Source organism: Triticum urartu, chromosome 2 (genome assembly GCF_003073215.2).
Source record: "Triticum urartu cultivar G1812 chromosome 2, Tu2.1, whole genome shotgun sequence".
Classification (NCBI taxonomy): Eukaryota; Viridiplantae; Streptophyta; class Magnoliopsida; order Poales; family Poaceae; genus Triticum; species Triticum urartu.
Window position 1 is genome coordinate 753,624,543 of NC_053023.1, and position 18,807 is coordinate 753,643,349.

Genomic DNA, 18,807 nt, shown 5'->3' on the forward strand with positions numbered 1-18,807 from the left:
TCATGATAGGTTTGTTGTTATGTATAGCATAATGGAGACTCAAATTGTGTAATGCATCATGGGAAATATCTAGAGCATTGTTATTCATGGAATGCATATGGTGCGCACAAGGGATGTAATTATGCGACACACAATAATTTTCATGGCATGGCATATGAGATGAATTGCGCAAATCATGTAAAGGAAGCATGTCAATATCATCGCATGAAAAACAAAAGCCAATGACCATCATCTCGTCATCTATGCTGTAAGTGCAAATGGGATTTATGTGAATGGGGCATGCATAGTCACTATGTTGAGATTGGAATAATGCAATATGGGATATCTCACTCATGGCATATGACAAGGTTAATGGATTGTCAAACATGAAGTGACCAATAGAATTTTCACATGATATCCTATGGAGCATAGCATCACAACTAGGCAAATCAACATGCTCATCATCATATTTATCATAAATACGTGAGTCATGACATGAAGAAGTCGCACTAGCATGAAGCATGGGAATAGGTGTGTCAATATCATGCAAGCAATCATTCACAAAATAGTCCACTAGTGGGACAAGAGAAGTACCATCACCTATGTTACCTTTGGAGCGTCGCTCATGTGTTGTAGGTGAGGTGTTGGCAATCGTCTTGTTGTCATCTTCATCTTGATGGAACCATGTGGGGGGTGCATCATCGTCCACCATGGCCATCATTGTCTCCATTGGAGGTATGGACTCGTCGAGGGTAGGCATGTCGTCAAGTAGGAAACCTAGCACCAAAGAAGAAAACACACTAGAAGTAGAGGTTAAGTCGTTAGAAATCAAAGTGGCCTCACATGCCGTGTCAACTACCTCACTCACTAAGTGTTGTGTCTCACTCACTTTCTCTCGGATGCTCTCACTCATATGGTTGGCGGAGTCACTCAAATGGCTCTCAACCTCACATAGGATGTGTGGCATGCTCTCAAGTGTGGGGCTAGTGGTGGTCACACTCATCCTCTTATAGGAAATGCTCTCAATGTCACATGTGGTGGAGTTACTCATATCACTCATGGTGGGGTGGCTCTCCTCACATGGCAATTGGGTCATCTCTTTATATGTGGGTGTCGGAGAGATGTTGGTGCAAACGTCTCCATGCTCAACTCCTATCGCCGCCTTGGTTGAAGGGATAGTCCCATGCTCAACCTTCTTGTCACCGTCTTGTTGTTGGGGGCCCATATGATGTGGCACCTCGTAGCTCATCTCCATGACCGAAGGGAATTTCCCATGCTCGGCCATCTTCCTTGGGGGGCTTCCGAAGATGGAAGAGTCGCCCTCGCTCGTAGGTAGTCGCCTTGGACTTGATGAAGTCGATGTAGGCGTACACGTGGGAAGTAGGCGAAGATGTCGTACGTCCAAAGGCGAAGATGCCTTGAGAACACTTGGCGAATATGCCGAAGTGGTTGATGTAGCCGTAGCGCCGTCTTTGTGATGGTCGTCTCGCGGTCTTCTTTTGTTCTCATGAAGCTTCGACTTGGCGTGAGGTAGTGCTTGTTGGGACTTGTGCACTTGCGCTTGTGGAGCATCTTCATGATGATGATGTTGTTGGAAATATGCCCTAGAGGCAATAATAAAAGCATTATTATTATATTTCCTTGTTCATGGTAATTGTCTTTATTCATGCTATAATTGTGTTATCCGGAAATCGTAATACATGTGTGAATAACAGACACCAACATGTCCCTAGTAAGCCTCTAGTTGACTAGCTCGTTGATCAACAGATAGTCATGGTTTCCTGGCTATGGACATAAGATGTCATTGATAACGAGATCACATCATTAGGAGAATGATGTGATGGACAAGACCCAATCCTAAACATAGCATAAAGATCGTGTAGTTCGTTTTGCTAGAGTTTTGCAATGTCAAGTATCTTTTCCTTAGACCATGAGATCGTGTAACTCCCGGATACCGTAGGAGTGCTTTGGGTATACCAAACGTCACAACGTAACTGGGTGACTATAAAGGTAGACTACAGGTATCTCCGAAAGTATCTGTTGGGTTGACACGGATCAAGACTGGGATTTGTCACTCCGTATGACGGAGAGGTATCACTGGGCCCACTCGGTAATGCATCATCATAATGAGCTCAAAGTGACCAAGTGTATGGTCACGGGATCATGCATTACGGTACGAGTAAAGTGACTTGCCGGTAACGAGATTGAACGAGGTATTGGGATACCGACGATCGAATCTCGGGCAAGTAATATATCGATAGACAAAGGGAATTGCATACGGGGTTGATTGAATCCTCGACATCGTGGTTCATCCGATGAGAACATCGTGGAGCATGTGGGAGCCAACATGGGTATCCAGATCCCGCTGTTGGTTATTGACCGGAGAGTCGTCTCGGTCATGTCTGCCTGTCTCCCGAACCCGTAGGGTCAACACACTTAAGGTTCGGTGACGCTAGGGTTGTGAAGATATGTATATGCAGTAACCCGAATGTTGTTCGGGGTCCCGGATGAGATCCCGGACGTCACGAGGAGTTCCGGAATGGTCCGGAGGTAAAGAATTATATATAGGATGTGCAGTTTCGGCCATCGGGACAAGTTTTGGGGTACCCGGTATTGTACCGGGACCACCGGAAGGGTCCCGGGGTCCACCGGGTGGGGCCACCTATCCCGGAGGGCCCCTTGGGCTGAAATAGGTGGGAACCCAGCCCATAGTGGGCTGGGGCGCCAGCCCCCCCAAGGCCCATGCGCCTAGGGTTTGGGGGGAACCCTAAGGGGGGCGCCCCCTTGCTTGGGGGGCAAGCCCCCCACCCCTTGGCCGCCGCCCCCCCTGGTAGATCCCATCTACCAGGGCCGGCGCCCCCCCTGGCACCCCTATATATAGTGGGGAGAGGAGGGACTTGCAGACCACGCCTTTGGTGCCTCCCTCTCTCCCTGTTACTTCTCCCTTTCTCGTAGTACACGGCGAAGCCCTGCTGTCGTGACGCCCTGCATCCACCACCACGCCGTCGTGCTGCTGGATCATCATCAACCTCTCCTTCCCCCTTGCTGGATCAATAAGGAGGAGACGTGTCCCGTCCCGTACGTGTGTTGAACGCGGAGGTGCCGTCCGTTCGGCGCTGGTCATCGGTGATTTGGATCACGTCGTGTACGACTACTTCAACCTCGTTCTAACGAACGCTTCCGCTCGTGATCTACAAAGGTATGTAGATGCATCTCGAGACTCGTTGCTAGATGAACTCCTAGATGATCTTGGTGAAACGAGTAGGAAAATTTTTGTTTTCTGCAACGTTCTCCAACAGTGGCATCATGAGCTAGGTCTATGCGTAGTTCTTCTTGCGCGAGTAGAACACAATTTGTTGTGGGCGTAGATTTGTCAACTTTCTTGCCGCTACTAGTCTTTTCTTGCTTCAGCGGTATTTTGGGATGAAGCGGCCCGGACCAACCTTACACGTACGCTTACGTGAGACCGGTTCCACCGACTAACATGCACTAGTTGCATAAGGTGGCTGGCAGGTGTCTGTCTCTCCCACTTTAGTTGGAGCGGATTCGATGAACAGGGTCCTTATGAAGGGTAAATAGAAGTTGACAAATCACGTTGTGGCTTTAACGTAGGTAAGAAGACGTTCTTGCTAGAACCCTAATTCAGCCACGTAAAACTTGCAACAACAATTAGAGGACGTCTAACTTGTTTTTGCAGCAAGTGGTTTGTGATATGATATGGCCAAAGTTGTGATGAATGATGAATGATCTATATGTGATGTATGAGATGTTCATGCTATTGTAATAGGAATCACGACTTGCATGTCGATGAGTATGACAACCGGCAGGAGCCATAGGAGTTGTCTTTATTCTTTTATATGACCTGCGTGTCATCGAGGAACGCCATGTAAATTACTTTACTTTATTGCTAAACGCGTTAGCCATAGTAGTAGAAGTAATAATTGGCGAGCAACTTCATGGAGACACGATGATGGAGATCATGGTGTCAAGCCGGTGACAAGATGATCATGGAGCCCCAAGATGGAGATCAAAGGAGCTATGTGATATTGGCCATATCATGTCACGTTTATTATTTGATTGCATGTGATGTTTATCATGTTTTGCATCTTGTTTACTTAGAACGACGGTAGTAAATAAGATGATCCCTCATAATAATTTCAAGAAGTGTTCCCCCTAACTGTGCACCGTTGCGACAGTTCGCTGTTTCAAAACACCACGTGATGATCGGGTGTTTTATTCAGACGTTCACATACAACGGGTGTAAGACAGATTTACACATGCAAACACTTAGGTTGACTTGACGAGCCTAGCATGTACAGACATGGCCTCGGAACACAGAAGACCGAAAGGTCGAGCATGAGTCGTACAGAAGATACGATCAACATGAAGATGTTCACCGACGTTGACTAGTCCGTCTCACGTGATGATCGGACACGGTCTAGTTAACTCGGATCATGTAATACTTAGATGACTAGAGGGATGTCTAATCTAAGTGGGAGTTCATTAATAATTTGATTAGATGAACTTAATTATCATGAACTTAGTCTAAAATCTTTGCAATATGTCTTGTAGATCAAATGGCCAACGTAGTCCTCAACTTCAACGCGTTCCTAGAGAAAACCAAGCTGAAAGACGATGGCAGCAACTATACGGACTGGGTCCGGAACCTGAGGATCATCCTCATAGTTTCCAAGAAAGATTATGTCCTACAAGCACCGCTAGGTGATCCTCCCATCCCACAGAACCAAGACGTTATGAACGCTTGGCAGACACGTGTTGACGATTACTCCCTCGTTCAGTGCGGCATGCTTTACAGCTTAGAGCCGGGGCTCCAAAAGCGTTTTGAGAGACATGGAGCATATGAGATGTTCGAAGAGCTGAAAATGGTTTTTCAAGCTCATGCCCGGATCGAGAGATATGAAGTCTCCGATAAGTTCTTCAGCTGTAAGATGGAGGAAAATAGTTCTGTCAGTGAGCACATACTCACTATGTCTGGGTTACATAACCGCTTGTCTCAGCTGGGAGTTAATCTCCCGGATGATGCGGTCATTGACAGAATCCTCCAGTCGCTTCCACCAAGCTACAAGAGCTTTGTGATGAACTTCAACATGCAGGGGATGCAAAAGACCATTCCTGAGTTGTTCTCAATGCTGAAATCAGCGGAGGTAGAAGTCAAGAAGGAGCATCAAGTGTTGATGGTCAATAAAACCACTAAGTTCAAGAAAGGCAAGGGTAAAAAGAACTTCAAGAAGGACGGCAAGGAGGTTGCCGCGCCTGGCAAGCAAGCTGCCGGGAAGAAGCCAAAGAATGGACCCAAGCCCGAGACTGAGTGCTTTTATTGCAAGGGAAGCGGTCACTGGAAGCGGAACTGCCCTAAGTACTTAGCGGATAAGAAGGCCAGCAAAACAAAAGGTATATGTGATATACATGTAATTGATGTGTACCTTACTAGTGCCCGTAGTAGCTCCTGGGTATTTGATACCGGTGCAGTTGCTCACATTTGTAACTCAAAACAGGGGCTGCGGAATAAGCGGAAACTGGCAAAGGACGAGGTGACGATGCGCGTCGGGAATGGTTCCAAGGTCAATGTGATTGCCGTCGGCATGCTGCCTCTGCATCTCCCTTCGGGATTAGTTTTAAACCTTAATAATTGTTATTTAGTGCCAGCTTTGAGCATGAACATTGTATCGGGATCTCGTTTAATTCGAGATGGCTACTCTTTTAAATCTGAGAATAATGGTTGTTCCATTTTTATGAGAGATATGTTTTATGGTCATGCTCCTATGGTGAATGGTTTATTCTTTATGAATCTCGAACGTGATGCTACACATGTTCATAATGTGAGTACCAAAAGAAGTAAGGTTGATAATGATAGTCCCACATACTTGTGGCACTGCCGCCTTGGTCACATAGGTGTCAAACGCATGAAGAAGCTCCATGCAGATGGACTTTTAGAGTCTCTTGATTATGAATCGTTTGACACATGCGAACCATGCCTTATGGGTAAAATGACCAAGACTCCGTTCTCAGGAACAATGGAGCGAGCAACCGACTTATTGGAAATCATACATACTGATGTGTGCGGTCCAATGAGTGTTGAGGCTCGCGGTGGCTATCGTTATGTTCTCACCCTCACTGATGATTTAAGTAGGTATGGGTATATCTACTTAATGAAACACAAGTCTGAAACCTTTGAAAAGTTCAAGGAATTTCAGAGTGAGGTTGAGAATCAACGTGACAGGAAAATCAAGTTTCTACGATCAGATCGTGGAGGAGAATACTTGAGTCACGAATTTGGCACACACTTAAGAAAATGTGGAATAGTTTCACAACTCACGCCGCCTGGAACACCTCAACGTAACGGTGTGTCCGAACGTCGTAATCGCACTCTATTGGATATGGTGCGGTCTATGATGTCTCTTGCCGATCTACCGCTATCTTTTTGGGGCTATGCTTTAGAGACTGCCGCATTCACTTTAAATAGGGCTCCGTCGAAATCCGTTGAGACGACACCGTTGAATTATGGTTTGGGAAGAAACCTAAGCTGTCGTTTCTAAAAGTTTGGGGATGCGATGCTTATGTCAAGAAACTTCAACCTGAAAAGCTCGAACCCAAGTCGGAAAAATGCGTCTTCATAGGATACCCTAAAGAAACTATTGGGTATACCTTCTACCTCAGATCCGAAGGCAAGGTCTTTGTTGCCAAGAATGGATCCTTTCTAGAGAAGGAGTTTCTCTCGAAAGAAGTAAGTGGGAGGAAAGTAGAACTAGATGAAGTATTGCCTCTTGAACCGGAAAATGGCACAACTCAAGAAAATGTTCCTGAGGTGCCAGCACCGACTAGAGAGGATGTTAATGATAATGATCAAGATACTTCTGATCTAGCTTCTACTGAAATTCGAAGGCCACAAGGACACGTTCCGCACCAGAGTGGTACGGCAACCCTGTCTTGGAAATCATGTTGTTGGACAACAGGTGAACCTTTGAACTATGAAGAAGCGATGGCGGGCCCGGATTCCGACAAATGGCTGGAAGCCATGAAATCCGAGATAGGATCCATGTATGAAAACGAAGTATGGACTTTGACTGACTTGCCTGTTGAGCGGCGAGCCATAGAAAACAAATGGATCTTTAAGAAGAAGACAGACGCGGATGGTAATGTGACCATCTATAAAGCTCGGCTTGTCGCTAAGGGTTATCGACAAGTTCAAGGGGTTGACTACGATGAGACTTTCTCACCGGTAGCGAAGCTGAAGTCCGTCCGAATCATGTTAGCGATTGCCGCATTCTATGATTATGAAATATGGCAAATGGACGTCAAAACGGCATTCCTTAATGGTTTCCTTAAGGAAGAATTGTATATGATGCAGCCGGAAGGTTTTGTCGATCCTAAGAATGCTGACAAGGTGTGCAAGCTCCAACGCTCGATTTATGGGCTGGTGCAAGCATCTCGGAGTTGGAACATTCGCTTTGATGAGATGATCAAAGCGTTTGGGTTTACGCAGACTTATGGAGAAGCCTGTGTTTACAAGAAAGTGAGTGGGAGCTCTGTAGCATTTCTCATATTATATGTAGATGACATACTTTTGATGGGAAATGATATAGAACTTTTGGACAGCATAAGGCCTACTTGAATAAGAGTTTTTCAATGAAGGACCTTGGAGAAGCTGCTTATATATTAGGCATCAGAGATCTATAGAGATAGATCAAGACGCCTCATAGGTCTTTCACAAAGCACATACCTTGATAAGATATTGAAGAAGTTCAATATGGATCAGTCTAAGAAGGGATTCTTGCCTGTGTTGCAAGGTATGAAATTGAGCTCGGCTCAAAGTCCGACCACGGCAGAAGAAATAGAAGAGATGAGTGTCATCCCCTATGCCTCAGCCATAGGTTCTATTATGTATGCCATGCTGTGTACCAGACCTGATGTAAACCTTGCCGTAAGTTTGGTAGGAAGGTACCAAAGTAATCCCGGCAAGGAACACTGACAGCGGTCAAGAATATCCCGAAGTACCTGAAAAGGACTAAGGAGAATGTTTCTCGTTTATGGAGGTGACGAAGAGCTCGTCGTAAAGGGTTACGTCGACGCTAGCTTCGACACAGATCTGGATGACTCAAAGTCACAAACCGGATACGTGTATATTTTGAATGGTGGGGCAGTAAGCTGGTGCAGTTGCAAGCAAAGCGTCGTGGCGGGATCTACATGTGAAGCGGAGTACATGGCAGCCTCGGAGGCAGCACATGAAGCAATCTGGGTGAAGGAGTTCATCACCGACCTCGGAGTCATACCCAATGCGTCGGGGCCGATCAAGCTCTTCTGTGACAACACTGGAGCTATTGCACTTGCCAAGGAGCCCAGGTTTCACAAGAAGACAAGGCACATCAAGCGTCGCTTCAACTCCATTCGTGAAAATGTTCAAGATGGAGACATAGATAATTTGTAAAGTACATACGGACCTGAATGTAGCAGATCCGTTGACTAAACCTCTCCCTAGGCAAAACATGATCAACACCAGAATTCCATGGGTGTTCGATTCATCACAATGTAACTAGATTATTGACTCTAGTGCAAGTGGGAGACTGTTGGAAATATGCCCTAGAGGCAATAATAAAAGCATTATTATTATATTTCCTTGTTCATGATAATTGTCTTTATTCATGCTATAATTGTGTTATCCGGAAATCGTAATACATGTGTGAATAACAGACACCAACATGTCCCTAGTAAGCCTCTAGTTGACTAGCTCGTTGATCAACAGATAGTCATGGTTTCCTGACTATGGACATTGGATGTCATTGATAACGAGATCACATCATTAGGAGAATGATGTGATGGACAAGACCCAATCCTAAACATAGCATAAAGATCGTGTAGTTCGTTTGCTAGAGTTTTGCAATGTCAAGTATCTTTTCCTTAGACCATGAGATCGTGTAACTCCCGGATACCGTAGGAGTGCTTTGGGTATACCAAACGTCACAACGTAACTGGGTGACTATAAAGGTAGACTACGGGTATCTCCGAAAGTGTCTGTTGGGTTGACACGGATCAAGACTGGGATTTGTCACTCCGTATGACGGAGAGGTATCACTGGGCCCACTCGGTAATGCATCATCATAATGAGCTCAAAGTGACCAAGTGTCTGGTCACGGGATCATGCATTACGGTACGAGTAAAGTGACTTGCCGGTAACGAGATTGAACGAGGTATTGGGATACCGACGATCGAATCTCGGGCAAGTAATACGATTGACAAAGAGGGAATTGTATACGGGATTGATTAAGTCCTTGACATCGTGGTTCATCCGATGAGATCATCGTGGAGCATGTGGGAGCCAACATGGGTATCCAGATCCCGCTGTTGGTTATTGACCGGAGAGTCGTCTCGGTCATGTCTGCCTGTCTCCCGAACCCGTAGGGTCAACACACTTAAGGTTCGGTGACGCTAGGGGTTGTGAGATATGTATATGCAGTAACCCGAATGTTGTTCAGGGTCCCGGATGAGATCCCGGACGTCACGAGGAGTTCCGGAATGGTCCGGAGGTAAAGAATTATATATAGGATGTGCAGTTTCGGCCATCGGGACAAGTTTTGGGGTACCCGGTATTGTACCGGGACCACCGGAAGGGTCCCGGGGTCCACCGGGTGGGGCCACCTATCCCGGAGGGCCCCTTGGGCTGAAATAGGTGGGAACCCAGCCCATAGTGGGCTGGGGCGCCAGCCCCCCCAAGGCCCATGCGCCTAGGGTTTGGGGGGAACCCTAAGGGGGGCGCCCCCTTGCTTGGGGGGCAAGCCCCCCACCCCTTGGCCGCCGCCCCCCTGGTAGATCCCATCTACCAGGGCCGGCGCCCCCCCTGGCACCCCTATATATAGTGGGGAGAGGAGGGACTTGCAGACCACGCCTTTGGTGCCTCCCTCTCTCCCTGTTACTTCTCCCTTTCTCGTAGTACACGGCGAAGCCCTGCTGTCGTGACGCCCTGCATCCACCACCACGCCGTCGTGCTGCTGGATCATCATCAACCTCTCCTTCCCCCTTGCTGGATCAATAAGGAGGAGACGTGTCCCGTCCCGTACGTGTGTTGAACGCGGAGGTGCCGTCCGTTCGGCGCTGGTCATCGGTGATTTGGATCACGTCGTGTACGACTACTTCAACCTTGTTCTAACGAACGCTTCCGCTCGTGATCTACAAAGGTATGTAGATGCATCTCGAGACTCGTTGCTAGATGAACTCCTAGATGATCTTGGTGAAACGAGTAGAATTTTTTTTTGTTTTCTGCAACGTTTTCCAACAGATGTCGTTGTCGTGCTTGAGCTCGTAGTAGATGTCGTTCGTCGTCGTCGTGCACATGATGCTTGGAGGTGACTTGCCCTTCATGACGATGTGGATCACGAACGTGATGGTGGTCACCATGGAGATGTGGACGTGGACGACTTGTGCTTGCATCGCTTGGGCGCTCCGAAGACTTATGGCTTGAATGTCGCCGCCTTGAGGATGACGAAGGGGAAGAAGACTTGATCAAGGCTCTAATCTCCTCCATCCTTGCATCTTGCTCCTCTTTATGTGCGGAAAGCTTCGTGTCGATGTAGTCCTGTTTCCTTGCTTCGGAGTGACGAATGTCGATGGAGATGTTCTCGATGCGCTCTCGCAATCTTGATTGTGCGCCTTGCATTTGTCGTGTAGATCGAAGATTGACGCTTTGGTGATGTGGTTGTTCACGCCGTCGTTGTTGTGGAAGACCGGAGATGAAATGCCTTGCCTATCCATCACAAAATTCGAGCCAATATGAGTGGAGAAAGAGAAGAACGAATACCAAATGTACCTTGACCGAAGTTGAAAGCGGATCAATGATCACTCCAATGTGGACAAGGAAATAGCACAATTGGTACCAATTCTTGTCGGTTTCTCACACCTACACAAGTAAGGCTTATGGTGGAGCTTGGTGAGGATAGTGGCACAAAAAAATTTGATGTAAAATGTTAGCAAGAGTCAATAATGTTGAAAGACATTCACAAATTCGCAAGTGAAACAAGTAGACCAATAGCAATATGTGGCACACGGAAACACACACACACACGGATAGATAAATGGGGTCGTACAACCAAGGATGAGCACAAAATGTGGAATCCACGGAAAACGCTCGTGTTGCACAACTCAAGAGAGACGCTAGCACGATTGCTCACTAGGCGGATACGACACTTGTGCACAACCTATAAGATGCAAAATGGATAACTTTCTATCCCAAGTATGCTATGTATGTATGGTTCCCGGTGTTTGATCCAAGATGGTCGGATATGACAATCTTATGCAATGTGGTGGATGCTATGGCTATTGCTTACAAGCTTCTTTGCTCTTTCTCTCTTTCTTAAAAGCTTATTGTTTTTTTGTATATGGCCACTTTGCGAAATGCACAAACCAAGATAGTAATTGTGTATATGCGGGAACAAACTTGAGGCACACGAGATGGTATGATACCAATATGATATGGTATGGTATGTATGCAATGGGAGGTGTAGGTCGATGATCACTAATGTGCACAAGTAACGTTGCCGATAATACTCAAATGGCTAGTCTCGATAGGCAAGTAACGCAAAATGGGCTAGGGGTTAACAATGCAATTGCAAGGGAATATACAATGGAGGGATACCACGATACCAAGATGATATGGAGGTTCCTGTCCGTGGCGATGATGAGTGGCGGTGATCTTGATGGAGATACCAAGATGATGAAGACTCGTCCCTAAGTAGCCGAAACACCTTAGGAAACGGAAAAACCACAACTCAAAATCTCAAGGACAAAAGTCAAATGGTGGTAGCGGGAAGTGGTGGTGTTGCACTAGGCAATGCGGAAGTGGAGGTTATGATGGTGGACTATACACGGTGTCGGAGTTGAAAGCACGGTCCCTAAGTAGCCGAAACACCTTAGGAGACACAACTCACAACGCAAACAAAATTGGGTTAAGTTGGGGTGGCGGAAGTGTATAGTGGTCAAGCCTATGCGGAAGTGGTGGTGGTGGTTGAAGAAGAAGCAACCGTCCCTAAGTAGCCTAGACACCTTAGGAGACTCAAATCACTCCTCTAGCAACCACTAATGCGATGGGGAACAAAATTGGTTAGGTTGCGGAAGTCGGAGATGGTGTAGCGGATGATGTGGTGAAAGCCCTAGGCAAAGATGCCAAAATTGTCAAAATTTGATGGAGTCAAAAGATGTTGGTGTTATTTTTGTGGGAAGGAGGATGGCAAGAGCTTCAAAACGAGCTAAAGAACGTCAAAATCGGAGTTCGGATGAATTAATTATGGCCGAAACAAAAATCAGTCGAAGTCAGTTTTTACAGGTAGCGGACGTCCGGAAATGGACGGATGTCCGGTCGGGTCGGAAATCCGGTGATTCTGCTCAGGTTAGGGGGTTCCGGTCGTCCGGTAAGGTCGGACGTCCGGTGCTTCCTGGGTCTCCGGACGTCCGGTAAAGTGACGGTCGCCCGGTGGGTCTGGGTCAACGCGAGATGCGAGTTTCGGGACGCGATTTTGGACGGAATTTGGGGATTTTGGGGTCAAAATTGATGAGATTTCATGGATGAAAGATGGGGAAACTTGGAGAGATGCTAGTTGTTCCGAAGATGAGATTTTGGGGCCGGTCGTCCGGTGGCTGTAGCTTCGCGCAGCTTCTTCTCTCGGTCCTTGTACTTGGCGTCCTCGCTAGCTGTTCCGTTGGATGTGGTGACTTCGTGGCTTTCCTCCAAGTACCTGATCATGCATAGAACACACGTTGGAGGTAGCAGCCATATCTCACATGTAGAAATTGATGGTTCGGAGAGGAGCGAGTTCACCTTGTATTCAATGGCGTATGTTCGAGGTCTCGTCATATGTCCACTTGGGATTTGGAGAGTAGTCGGAGTGTATATGAGGATGAACGTGGGATGCACCGCATCACAAAGCCTTTTGGGTATTTGTCATTAACAAAATTCAACCGCATGCTAAAAGCGGTCTTAAATAAAAGCCACATTGGTCGCTCATGAGCTATGGTACAACAGGAGGGTGTTACTATTAGAAAAAAGCTTATAGGCAGACACTTACTAAGTAGCGAGGGTTTATAACCCTCGCTACTGCTACTTACTAGTAGCGCGGATTTTTACCCCTCGCTACTACTAAGTTGATACTAGTAATACGGGTTTTTAACCCACACTACTACTAAGCGGTCTCTACCGTGCCTTCCCGGGACATGTGATAGTAGTAGCGAGGGGTTACAAACCCGCGCTACTGAAGGAAATATGCCCTAGAGGCAATAATAAAGTTATTATTTATTTCCTTATATCATGATAAATGTTTATTATTCATGCTAGAATTGTATTAACCGGAAACATAATACATGTGTGAATACATAGACCAACAGAGTGTCACTAGTATGCCTCTACTTGACTAGCTCGTTAATCAAAGATGGTTATGTTTCCTAACCATGAACAAAGAGTTGTTATTTGATTAACGAGGTCACATCATTAGTTGAATGATCTGATTGACATGACCCATTCCATTAGCTTAGCACCCGATCGTTTAGTATGTTGCTATTGCTTTCTTCATGACTTATACATGTTCCTATAACTATGAGATTATGCAACTCCCGTTTGCCGGAGGAACACTTTGGGTGCTACCAAACGTCACAACGTAACTGGGTGATTATAAAGGAGCACTACAGGTGTCTCCAAAGGTAGATGTTGGGTTGGCGTATTTCGAGATTAGGGTTTGTCACTCCGATTGTCGGAGAGGTATCTCTGGGCCCTCTCGGTAATGCACATCACATAAGCCTTGCAAGCATTGCAACTAATATGTTAGTTGTGAGATGATGTATTACGGAACGAGTAAAGAGACTTGCCGGTAACGAGATTGAACTAGGTATTGGATACCGACGATCGAATCTCGGGCAAGTAACATACCGATGACAAAGGGAACAACGTATGTTGTTATGCGGTCTGACCGATAAAGATCTTCGTAGAATATGTAGGAGCCAATATGGGCATCCAGGTCCCGCTATTGGTTATTGACCGGAGACGTGTCTCGGTCATGTCTACATTGTTCTCGAACCGTAGGGTCCGCACGCTTAACGTTACGATGACAGTTATTATGAGTTTATGCATTTTGATGTACCGAAGGTTGTTCGGAGTCCCGGATGTGATCACGGACATGACGAGGAGTCTCGAAATGGTCGAGACGTAAAGATTGATATATTGGAAGCCTATGTTTGGACACCGGAAGTGTTCCGGATGAAATCGGGATTTTACCGGAATACCGGGAGGGTTACCGGAACCCCCCGGGAGGCAAATGGGCCTATTGGGCCTTAGTGGAAAAGAGAGAAGGGGCAGCCCACAGGCTAGCCGGCCGAACCCCCCTTCCCTAGTCCTATTAGGACTAGGAGAAGGGGCCGGCCCCCTTCTCTTCTCTTTCTCCCGAAGAGTCCTACTAGGAATAGGATTTGGGGGAAGGAGTCCTACTCCCGGTAGGAGTGGGACTCCTCCCTGCGCCTCCCTCCTAGCCGGCCGAACCCCTTGCCCCTGGCCTTTATATACGGGGGCAGGGGGCACCCCATAGACACACAACTTGATCCTTGAGATCGTTCCTTAGCCGTGTGCGGTGCCCCCTGCCACCAAATTCCACCTCGATCGTACCGTTGTAGTGCTTAGGCGAAGCCCTGCGTCGGTAGTACATCAAGATCGTCATCACGCCGTCGTGCTGACGAAACTCTTCCTCGACGCTTTGCTGGATCGGAGCCCGAGGAACGTCATCGAGCTGAACGTGTGCTAAGAACTCGGAGGTGCCGGAGTAACGGTGCTTGGATCGGTCGGATCGGGAAGAAGACGTACGACTACTTCCTCTACGTTGTGTGATCGCTTCCGCAGTCGGTCTGCGTTGGTACGTAGACAACACTCTCCCCTCTCGTTGCTGTGCATCACCATGATCTTGCGTGTGCGCAGGAAATTTTTTTGAAATTACTGCGTTCCCCAACAGTGGCATCCGAGCCTAGGTTTTATGGTTTGATGTTATATGCACGAGTAGAACACAAGTGAGTTGTGGGCGATACAAGTCATACTGCCTACCAGCATGTCATACTTTGGTTCAGCGGTATTGTTGGTTGAGACGATCCGGACCAACCTTACGCGTACTCTTACGCGAGACCGGTTCCCTCGACGTGCTTTGCACATAGATGGCTTGCGGAAGACTGTCTCTCCAACTTTAGTTGAACCAAGTGTGACTACGCCCGGTCCTTGAGAAGGTTAAAACGGAGTCTATTTGACGAACTATCGTTGTGGTTTTGATGCGTAGGTGAGATGAGTTCTTACTTAAGCCCGTAGCAGCCACGTAAAACTTGCAACAACAAAGTAGAGGACGTCTAACTTGTTTTTGCAGGGTATGTTGTGATGTGATATGGTCAAGGCATGATGCTGATTTTATTGTATGAGATGATCATGTTTTGTAACTAAGTTATCGGCAACTGGCAGGAGCCATATGGTTGTCGCTTTATTGTATGCAATGCAATCGCGATGTAATGCTTTACTAGATTACTAAACGGTAGTAATAGTCGTGGAAGCATAAGATTGGCGAGACGACAACGATGCTACGATGGAGATCAAGGTGTCGCGCCGGTGACGATGGTGATCATGACGGTGCTTCGGAGATGGAGATCAGAAGCATAAGATGATGATGGCCATATCATATCACTTATATTGATTGCATGTGATGTTTATCCTTTTATGCATCTTATCTTGCTTTGATTGACGGTAGCATTATAAGATGATCTCTCACTAAATTATCAAGAAGTGTTCTCCCTGAGTATGCACCGTTGCCAAAGTTCGTCGTGCCCAGACACCACGTGATGATCGGGTGTGATAAGCTCTACGTCCATCTACAACGGGTGCAAGCCAGTTTTGCACACGCAGAATACTCAGGTTATACTTGACGAGCCTAGCATATGCAGATATGGCCTCGGAACACAGAGACCGAAAGGTCGAGCGTGAATCATATAGTAGATATGATCAACATAACGATGTTCACCATTGAAAACTACTCCATCTCACGTGATGATCGGTTATGGTTTAGTTGATTTGGATCACGTGATCACTTAGAGGATTAGAGGGATGTCTATCTAAGTGGGAGTTCCTAAGTAATTTGATTAACTGAACTTAAACTTATCATGAACTTAGTACCTGATAGTATCTTGCTTGTTTATGTTGCTTATAGATAGATGGCTCGTGCTATTGTTCCGTTGAATTTTAATGCGTTCCTTGAGAAAGCAAAGTTGAAAGATGATGGTAGCAATTACACGGACTGGGTCCGTAACCTGAGGATTATCCTCATTGCTGCACAGAAGAATTACGTCCTGGAAGCACCGCTGGGTGACAGGCCTGCTGCTGGAGCAACGCCAGATGTTATGAACGTCTGGCAGAGCAAAGCTGATGACTACTCGATAGTTCAGTGTGCCATGCTTTACGGCTTAGAATCGGGACTTCAACGACGTTTTGAACGTCATGGAGCATATGAGATGTTCCAGGAGTTGAAGTTAATATTTCAAGCAAATGCCCGAATTGAGAGATATGAAGTCTCCAATAAGTTCTATAGCTGTAAGATGGAGGAGAACAGTTCTGTCAGTGAGCATATACTCAAAATGTCTGGGTATAATAATCACTTGATTCAGATGGGAGTTAATCTTCCAGATGATTGCGTCATTGACAGAATTCTCCAATCACTACCACCAAGCTACAAGAGCTTTGTGATGAACTATAATATGCAAGGGATGAACAAGACTATTCCCGAGCTCTTCGCAATGCTGAAAGCTGCGGAGGTAGAAATCAAAAAGGAGCATCAAGTGTTGATGGTTAGCAAGACCACTAGTTTCAAGAAAAAGGATAAAGGGAAGAAGAAGGGAAACTTCAAGAAGAACAGCAAGCAAGTTGCTGCTCAGGAGAAGAAACCCAAGTCTGGACCTAAGCCTGAAACTGAGTGCTTCTACTGCAAGCAGACTGGTCACTGGAAGCGGAACTGCCCCAAGTATTTGGCGGATAAGAAGGATGGCAAAGTGAGCAAAGGTATATGTGATATACATGTTATTGATGTGTACCTTACTAGAGCTCGCAGTAGCACCTGGGTATTTGATATTGGTTCTGTTGCTAATATTTGCAACTCGAAACAGGGACTACGGAATAAGCGGACACTAGCAAAGGACGAGGTGACGATGCGCGTGGGAAACGGTTCCAAAGTCGATGTGATCGCGGTCGGCACACTACCTCTACATCTACCTTCGGGATTAATATTAGACCTAAATAATTGTTATTTGGTGCTAGCGTTGAGCATGAACATTATATCTGGATCTTGTTTAATGCGAGACGGTTATTCATTTAAATCAGAGAATAATGGTTGTTCTATTTATATGAGTAATATCTTTTATGGTCATGCACCTTTAAAGAGTGGTCTATTCTTGTTGAATCTCATAGTAGTGATACACATATTCATAATGTAGAAGCCAAAAGATGCAGAGTTGATAATGATAGTGCAACTTATTTGTGGCACTGCCGTTTAAGTCATATCGGTGTAAAGCACATGAAGAAACTCCATACTGATGGGCTTTTGGAACCACTTGATTATGAATCACTTGGTACTTGCGAACCGTGCCTCATAGGCAAGATGACTAAAACACCGTTCTCCGGTACTATGGAGAGAGCAACAGATTTGTTGGAAATCATACATACCGATGTATGTGGTCCGATGAATATTGAGGCTCGTGGCGGATATCGTTATTTTCTCACCTTCACAGATGATTTAAGCAGATATGGGTATATCTACTTAATGAAACATAAGTCTGAAACATTTGAAAAGTTCAAGGAATTTCAGAGTGAAGTTGAAAATCATCGTAACAAGAAAATAAAGTTTCTACGATCTGATCGTGGAGGAGAATATTTGAGTTACGAGTTTGGTATACATTTGAAAAATTGTGGAATAGTTTCGCAACTCACGCCACCCGGAACACCACAGCGTAATGGTGTGTCCGAACGTCGTAATCGTACTTTACTAGATATGGTGCGATCTATGATGTCTCTTACTGATTTACCGCTATCGTTTTGGGGTTATGCTTTAGAGACGGCCGCATTCACGTTAAATAGGGCACCATAAAAATCCGTTGAGACGACGCCTTATGAACTATGGTTTGGCAAGAAACCAAAGTTGTCGTTTCTTAAAGTTTGGGGCTGCGATGCTTATGTGAAAAAGCTTCAACCTGATAAGCTCGAACCCAAAGCGGAGAAATGTGTCTTCATAGGATACCCAAAGGAAACTGTTGGGTATACCTTCTATCACAGATCCGAAGGCAAGACATTCGTTGCTAAGAATGGATCATTTCTAGAGAAGGAGTTTCTCTCGAAAGAAGTGAGTGGGAGGAAAGTAGAACTTGACGAGGTAACTGTACCTGCTCCCTTATTGGAAAATAGTACATCACAGAAAACTGTTTCTGCGACACCTATGCCAATCAGTGAGGAAGCTAATGATGATGATCATGAAGCTTCAGAACAAGATACTACTGAACCACGTAGATCAACCAGAGTGAGATCCGCACCAGAGTGGTACGGTAATCCAGTTCTGGAAGTCATGATGCTAGATCATGATGAACCTACGAACTATGAAGAAGCGATGGTGAGCCCAGATTCCGCAAAGTGGCTTGAGGCCATGAAATCTGAGATGGGATCCATGTATGAGAACAAAGTATGGACTTTGGTTGACTTGCCCGATGATCGGCAAGCAATTGAGAATAAATGGATCTTCAAGAAAAAGACTGACGCTGACGGTAATGTTACTG